The following is an 8,121-nucleotide window of genomic DNA, read 5'->3' as shown; positions in this document are numbered from 1 at the left end:
ACAAAAATTAAATTTGAAAAGATAAGATCATTCCATATTTAAGAATTAGAATATTACAGTACCCAAATATAGAAATTATTATGACCTTGCATTTTTTTTGAAAGTAAATCATCAGTTGATGTTAATTGTTGGGGTTCAAGTAGTGTTGATCTTTCATTTGGCGAAAACGTGTACCTTTTTTTACTCTTTATATATTATTATACCAACCAGTATCACCATAAGGAAACAATAATGAATATTGAAGTGCATCAAAACATTCAAATTAGTATTGAACTATATGACTACCACTTAAATGATTGTAAACCGTAATATTTCTTCCACTCAATTGCTCTGAGCCATTATTTTCAATCCAAAGTACTGCCACTTGTGATGCTATAGGAGCATTAGAAACAGATCCAAACCAGGATTTGATTAGATGTAGATTTTGTGATTTTCCAAGTTGGGCATATCACCAAGTCTTCGGAAAAAAACTGAATATGGATTAATAGAAAGAATGGCCATGAGTTGAACAATAATTGATGCATCCAATCTTCCTAAATCAGAAATACGATTCTGCAATTCATGTTCAGTAGAAATATAACTGTAAATAAGAAAGATATCCATCCAAAGGAGTCAAATAATTAATAAAATGATAGATTTGTCCTTGAGCTTGAAATGTATAGGTTCATTTATTTCTTCTGTAGATATCTCTATCAAATCTAACTCCAAAGGATGTAAATGCAAATTTATTGTTATATGTGTGCACATAGATTAAAAATTTAGCAGTCTCATCTATGTTTGAACAAAATAGATGATAAAGTTGACCAGAAACATCATTTGTAGCCAAACAAATTTTTTAATTAGCACAGCAAAAGCCATTTGTTTCACGATAAAATATTTTTGTTGCACAATATTTACAGCATGGCACCAATGGCAAACAATTTGCCTCATTTGGTACAATTTGTAATATTTTTCTAAAGCGAGCAAAATGATGAGGCTGTTTACGTAAGGCCCAAAAGAAAGATATTCTAAATAATATAAATAGTTTTTTAAAATTTTATACAAATTCTCATAAAAAAGATTGTTGTAAAAATTAAAAAAAAATACTAAAAAGAATATGAAAATAACGATTTAATGTTATAGTTTTTTCTTACATTGACAAGATCTTAATGTACTGCTTTCACAGTTGAATTGGTCGTGAAGAGTACAAGTAGCCTATTTGTGATGAACCGCTCATTTTCTCTAAATTGGTCATGAGTCTTATGTTGTATTTAAAATCTTGAAGTGGTGTTTTTAAACTAAGAAGATGATTTTTAAATAGAGTCTGGTGTTTTAAAGCCATCGAAATATTTTAAATGTCCAAATATTATCTTAAATTGGGTATTTTTTGTGTTACTGGACCAAGCCTAATTTTCAAGTATGCCTTTTTATATTTTGAAGCCCCTGAAATAATATAGTTTAGAAAATCATTTTATTTAAATAATTTTATTTATTTAAGAATATTATTGAATATTCATTATTTTATTTATGTTAAAAACTCTATTATTTAGATGGATTTATTTCTCTAAAAAATATTTATAAAGCCCATCATTTTGTTTTATGATGAATGATTATTATTTTTGGAATTTAAAGTTGATTTTTAAATTAGCCTTATTGTATTTCTATTTTAATTCTTATTATTTAATTAGTTATTTTCAGTGTTTAGTTCTCACCATCAGATCAACTTTGGGGACTCTTAGATGAAGGGTTGGGATTTAATCCCAAAAACCCTAACTTTTTCCCCATTTCCTTCTCTCTCTCTCTCTCTCTCTCTGTGTGTCTCCTCCCCTCCCTCTAGCCAATGCCCCCTCCTCCCCTCCTCCCTCTCTCCCTCTTGGCTTCCCAACCGCCGCGGCCCAACCCTAACTGCTGCTGCTCGTCAACGACATCACCCCTCCATTGTCACCCCACGCCAGACCCTCCACCTCTGACTGGCTCTCTCTCTCTTCCTCCCCAAAGCCCCGTAACCTTCTCTCTCATCTCCCATGGTTTCTCTCCATCGCGCTACCACGAACAGCCCACAAGCTTGCCGTCGAGCCTTGCTGACCACCCTTCCCTTGCGGCTACCAACCTCAAGTAGTAGCTCGTCCTCTCACTCTCGATCTCTCTTTTATCCCTCGGGTTCCCCATTGCTGCCACAGCTCCGCCTAGATCGTGGTGCCGAAACACCACGAGCCACCATGCCCCACCAAAGATCACCACCTCTCCCTAGATTCGCGGGCCCAGCAGCCCCATGCCTCTCTCTCATCCTCTCCCTCACAGATCTGACGCGTTTTGGTGAGCTACCGCCGTGCGCCGCCTCCAGCCATGGCCGTTGCCACCCATTAACTACACGTTTTGTTATGAATCCCATTAAAGTGGGGTGGGCTTGATGCCCAACTTTGTTGTTAGCTGTTATTTGAATTAGTTGTTGTTGTTAGTGGGCCATGGGCCTAGTTAATGTGAGTAGGTAGTGGCCCATGGCCTTAGTTGGAAGGTTGTCGTTTAAGGGAATTGTTTCCCAGTATATGTAGAGGGAGGTAGTATTGTTGAGATATTCTGGAATGTTGTTGAACTTTCTGTTATTTGCATCTATGGAGGAATTGGGAGCCTGAACTTCCCAAGGCATAGCCATTTTTATCTTCTTCATTGATCATCCCTTTTATTATTGTGAGTCATAATTCTCCATACATTTCCATTGTCATTCTCACAATTTGTAGTAGGTTCATTACAAGTGGTATCTAGAGCCTATGATCTTGCCATGGACTTGAGTAATGCAGAACTCCAAGTATGTTTTCAGAATTATCATCGTGCCATCCATGATGAATCCTATAGAGATCTTGGCGAAAGAGTTCTGACAGTGACATGTTCAAACGGAAAAAATTTAAAGGTCTTGGTTGAACCTTCCTTCACCATTTACTACGTGACGCTGAACATCGAATATGCATATGGAAGAAATATTTATCCATTGGAACAACAAATATTAACGGATGGAGAGGTTGTTCTAGAAAATGAGGTTAGGTTGATGGAGACTATGATACTTGAAAATGGGTGTCTCTTTCTGGATATGAGGAGTGAAGAATTTAGCTCAAACAAAAAATGAGAAGAAGGGGAAGCAACTATTGATTTAACAGAGGAAATACAAAAATAGGCAGTGAAGGAAGACAAGAATGATGTCCGATTGAAGAGGGAGAACGTTCTGTGTCTTTCGGGTTTCGGTTGTTCTTTGAAATCCTTGGTGGAGTCTCATGACCAAGCTACAGAGGAAGAAGTATTAATGACAGTAGAGGAGGAAGAAATCAGCACTCATTGAGAGGAGACCAAAGCAAGTGACCTAGCATTCAAGCTAGAAATCAGCACTTACATGAACGTATGGCAGCACGACCGTGTTGAAATCTACTCTCCTTCATATACAAGCCTCACCAGAATACCTGTAACTACCGAGCAAATCTTCCCCGTAGAAGGAATCCCAAACAAAGGGCCACGTCTGGTTTGGCACCCTCCATGGACATGGGATGTCACCCACTCGCCCGGTAACCCAAAGAAATTCCAAACCATAGCTGCAACATAACCTATAGAGGTGGAATCACTGGTGGTTGTACATTAGCAGACCCACAGAGAAATGATGCTATTACTTGAGAAATTTCTAGATTCACCCTTTCTTGCTTTCAATTTCCACGTAGGTGAGAAACAAAGCCATTTCTTCAAAGTTGTTGATAACGAAATGGTAGAAAGGCTTTATTGCTTCACCTGGAGTGAAATGAAAATGTCAAAAGCTGGTTTGGAAGATCTAGCCGTAACTGCTGGTGGTGCTGGTTCCATATTGGGTATATATGATTCTAGCCATTTCACTATGCTATTGACCATGACAATGGACAAGCTACAAAATTGCACCCCAAGATCGATTCTCGAGGATCATGGACTGCAACAGGCACTCAGCTCCTTTTGCTTGTTAGAAGTGCTGGAGCTTGAACACGTTCTTGATTGCTTGGAAGATCTGGGTGCAGCGACTTCTCTCGCCTCCATCTGGATGATCGATTGCTACAAGGACAGATTGATGCATTGGATGATGGAATTGCAGTGGCGTGAAATATTGAGAGAATCAACTGGTCATGGTGTTGATGCTAGTAGAAATATTCAACCTCCATCACAAATGGATCCTAATGCTTATGTTGTCAATTCTTTTATTGGAAGACCACATATGCAAGAACCTGTTGGCCATTGCAATCATGCCTGGAATTATCAAGGAGCATATAATTCGGTAGACAACATTTCATTGCAACAGGGTATTGAACCAAGGTCCATCAGAAGGCCTCTTTTCTTTTTCGCCCAGCAGCTGCGTTCATGGTTGGTCCAAGTTTTTCATGACCTGCATCTATATGCTATGTTCCTATTGCACCTCCAGACTCAAATAGGGAATCATCTAAATAGGAGAGATGTGCAAATGGCTTTTCATAATTATGAAAAGGTTGAAGCTAATATGACGGTGGTAGCACTACCCATGGATGAAAGGCAAACCACTACATTTGGTTCGATGGAGGTTGAGGAAGCAGGCTACATGTTTGAGTTTGTCGAGAATTTTATGGGTAAGAAACAACTTGCTCCTCAGTTGCTTAATGTTTTTTCCCTTAAAATTGTTTTTAGGCCTTTTGATAGAGAAAGGGAGCCATTTGATGTACTATTGGGTTCTAGTTGTTCAAAGATTCGAAGTGGGTATATTCAAAGTGGGTGTTCAACTGCTGTAACGCCGTATGATAATCTTGAATTTGCTACAAATTCGATGTCTAAGCATATTAAAAAGGGGTATTTAAGCAACAAATTAGACATGGGTGATAATGAAACGAGTGAAGTTGAATAGGGATGCTAACTCAACGTCTTCAAAAAGGGCTCGAAACCACGCGGCTCTAGTCTTAGATGCTTTAGTTAGATTCAATAGGAAAGTTTTTGTGGGAATGATGCTCACGGATCCTACTGTTGGAGCGTTGATTTTGATGGGCACTTGTTTTTGTGGAAATGCTGTAGTTAGTTCACTGATCACAGGTATTAGCACTCCATTGGTAGATGACAATTGGCAAGCTATTAGAAAGCTTCCAAGTACTCGTAATGTTCCCCATAAAGAGCTTGCAGACTTTAAGGGGGCTCAAAACTGGGTTCAAGTTACTGATGAATACCTCACTTTCCTTGGCGGTGGAACTCAGTTCAAACATGGTGCTTTTCATTACATTGATTTAGATTATCTATTCAAAGCAATGTTCTTGCAAGGTCATTTGTTCCCAAAGATGAGCTCTCAAGTATTGGCTTCATCCGCTCAGACTGCAAGGCAGGGTCTTCAATACTCACCCTTTCCTGTGACACTAGCAATGCCCACAAAATACAACAATGTGGCTTTTATCATCCATGTGGGTTCACTAGCCTGTGTTGGATTTTGACAGATTTGAATAGCAACAGAGGCAGAAATGCTAAACTGGAACCTTGAGGACAAGGTTCTTTAAAGAGAGAAAATTTGTTATGAATCTCATTAAAGTGGGCTGGGCTTGATGCCTAACTTAGTTGTTATATGTTATTTGAATTAGTTGTTGTTGTTAGTGGCCCATGGGCCTAGTTAATGTGAGTAGGTAGTGGCCCATGGCCTTAGTTGGAAGGTTGTCATTTAAGAGAATTGTTTCCCAGTATATGTAGAGGGAGGTAGTCTTGTTGAGGTATTCTGGAATGTTGTTGAACTTTTTGTTATTTGCATATATGGAGGAATTGGGAGCCTCGAACTTCCCAAGGCATAGCCATTTTTATCTTCTTTATTGTTCATCCCTTTTATTACTGTGAGTCATAATTCTCTATATATTTCCATTGTCATTCTCACAATCTGTAGTAGGTTCATTACACTGTAACTTCACCCAGATCATGGCACGGAAACACAACGAGCCACCATGCCCTACCGGAGATCACCTCCTCTCCCTAGATCCACGGGCCCAATAGCCCCATGCCTCTTTCTCGCCCTCTCCCTCATAGATCTGACGCGTTTTGGTGAGCTACCACGAAATCCTCCAAACCCTAGCTCAACCCTCCTTTGGTTCCACTACCGTGCACAACAAATCCCAGCCCAAAGTAATGGCTTTTGACGCTGCGGGACCATGTCAGGTATCCCCGACGCATGGTATAATCTCTCTCCCTTCACTCTACAGTTGATTTATTGTGAAGCTTCATTGTGTTGGACTATGCTATTATTTGTGAAGTGTGAAGTTGTGTAGTGTGAAATGATGGGGTTGCTATGCAGTACGAATTGTGATGTGAAGTGTTGGGTGATGATGCAGTTGTGAAATGGCGGGATGCCATGTGGTGTGATGGGATGTGTGGTTGTATGTTGTGTATGTAGTGTGAAATGACAAGTGTTATTGAATAGTTTGTGTTGTGGTTGTGCGTAGTTTGAAGTGATAGGGTTGTTGTGCAGTTATGATTTTGTGGGTGATATGGCATGAGCTATGAAGTGACAGATTAGGTGTGGAGTATAAAGCGACGAAGGTTGTGATGTGATGGTGTTATGCATAGCGATGTGATCACTACGCAGTTTGTGAAAAGGTTGGATGCCATGTGAAGTGATAGGATCACGATATAGTTTGGAAGTAGTTGTGAGCTATGTGACGTGAAGGGATGTGTAGTTATGAATCGGGGTATGTAGTGAAAGTGTCAGGACAAACTAAGTAGTTGGACAGGTTGTATGAAGTGTCATGTTGTATGGGTTTGAGTTGGAAGTTAGTATCAAAGTATGGAGCTTGTTTACACAAGCTAGTGTTACTAGATTATATGTTGATCTTAGGTGATAAAAAGGGTAGGGTACATGTGTAAAATGGTTGAACACATCTGCCGGACAGATTTACCATATGTAATGGATAATTTATCTCAAGCATGAGTATATGATGTTTAAGTCTCAAGGTTGGTTTAAAGTTGTGAATTATGCATGGTTAAGACTACGATGAAGTGTTGGTTAGGTTGTACATGAATGAAAGAAGAAATGTATGTATTGGCTACGGTTGAGATGTGCAACTTGGTTGGTCCAAGTTATGCATCGGGATGAATGGTTTGGTAGGAACAATAGGATGAAGGTGATTGTGTATTTTAACTTTGAAGTTAATCATGGAGGTTCACTTTAACGGATAAGAACTTGAAGTAGAATGTTATGTGTTGGAAAGATGACCTCAAGTGGGTCCCAAGCTATGGGTTGGAGAATTTAGGAAACGTGATAAAGGAAAGCATAGAAGATGGACTTAGATGATAGAGTGTGTCTAAGTGAAGTCCCAGTGAAGAGAAGTTTATGTATTTTCTAAATTTAGTTACTTATGTACTTGAAAATGAAATGCATGTAGGTTGTCATCTAACATGCACATAAATGAACTGCATGAAATGAGTATAGCATGGAGTCCAAGTGAGTATTATGTTCATACTTTTATGGAGTTTTCTAAATGAAATAAAATGAAAATGAAATGTTTTCTTTATGATACTTTATGAAATGAAATGAATGATGTTTAAGAAAGTACGCTAAATATAAGTGTTTAAAAGGTATATGTATGCAAAAGCCTTCTTTGGCAGCCCCTATTTATGCACCCAAAGGTAATAGTTGTATGCATGTGAATGGATGATATACGTAGTAGCTATTGTCCTTATTTTCCTAAAGTGAAATGTTAAGGTTTATGCTCAATGCTTTTAAATGATATTTAAAGTGACAATGAAAGTGTATTTTTAACTAACACTATGAAAGGGATTTTAAACAAGGTCATGAAATGATTCTAAATGATGCCATGAACTGATGTTTACGATTATGCTCATGTTTATACTTTTAAAGCATGTTTTAAATGTTGAGGTTCAAGCTTATGCTTTTAAACAATGTTTATGAAATGAATGGACTGATAAAAAGACTGAAAAGGAAAGGACTGAAAGGACTGAGTGAATGAAAGGAAATGACTAAAATAAATGAATGTTTTAATATATGAACTTACGTAACGACCAATTGAATGAATGGGTTCCAAAGGGACGGGTAGATTTCAATGCAGAGTAAGTAGTACTGTCAGTACACCCAGTGCTACCCCTGACTAAAAGGGATTCCCAACCTGTGGCCACAGGCAAAATCCAGGT

Source organism: Juglans microcarpa x Juglans regia, chromosome 5S, assembly GCF_004785595.1.
Source record: "Juglans microcarpa x Juglans regia isolate MS1-56 chromosome 5S, Jm3101_v1.0, whole genome shotgun sequence".
In the NCBI taxonomy this organism is placed as follows: domain Eukaryota; kingdom Viridiplantae; phylum Streptophyta; class Magnoliopsida; order Fagales; family Juglandaceae; genus Juglans; species Juglans microcarpa x Juglans regia.
Note: the sequence above shows the minus strand (reverse complement) of the source record.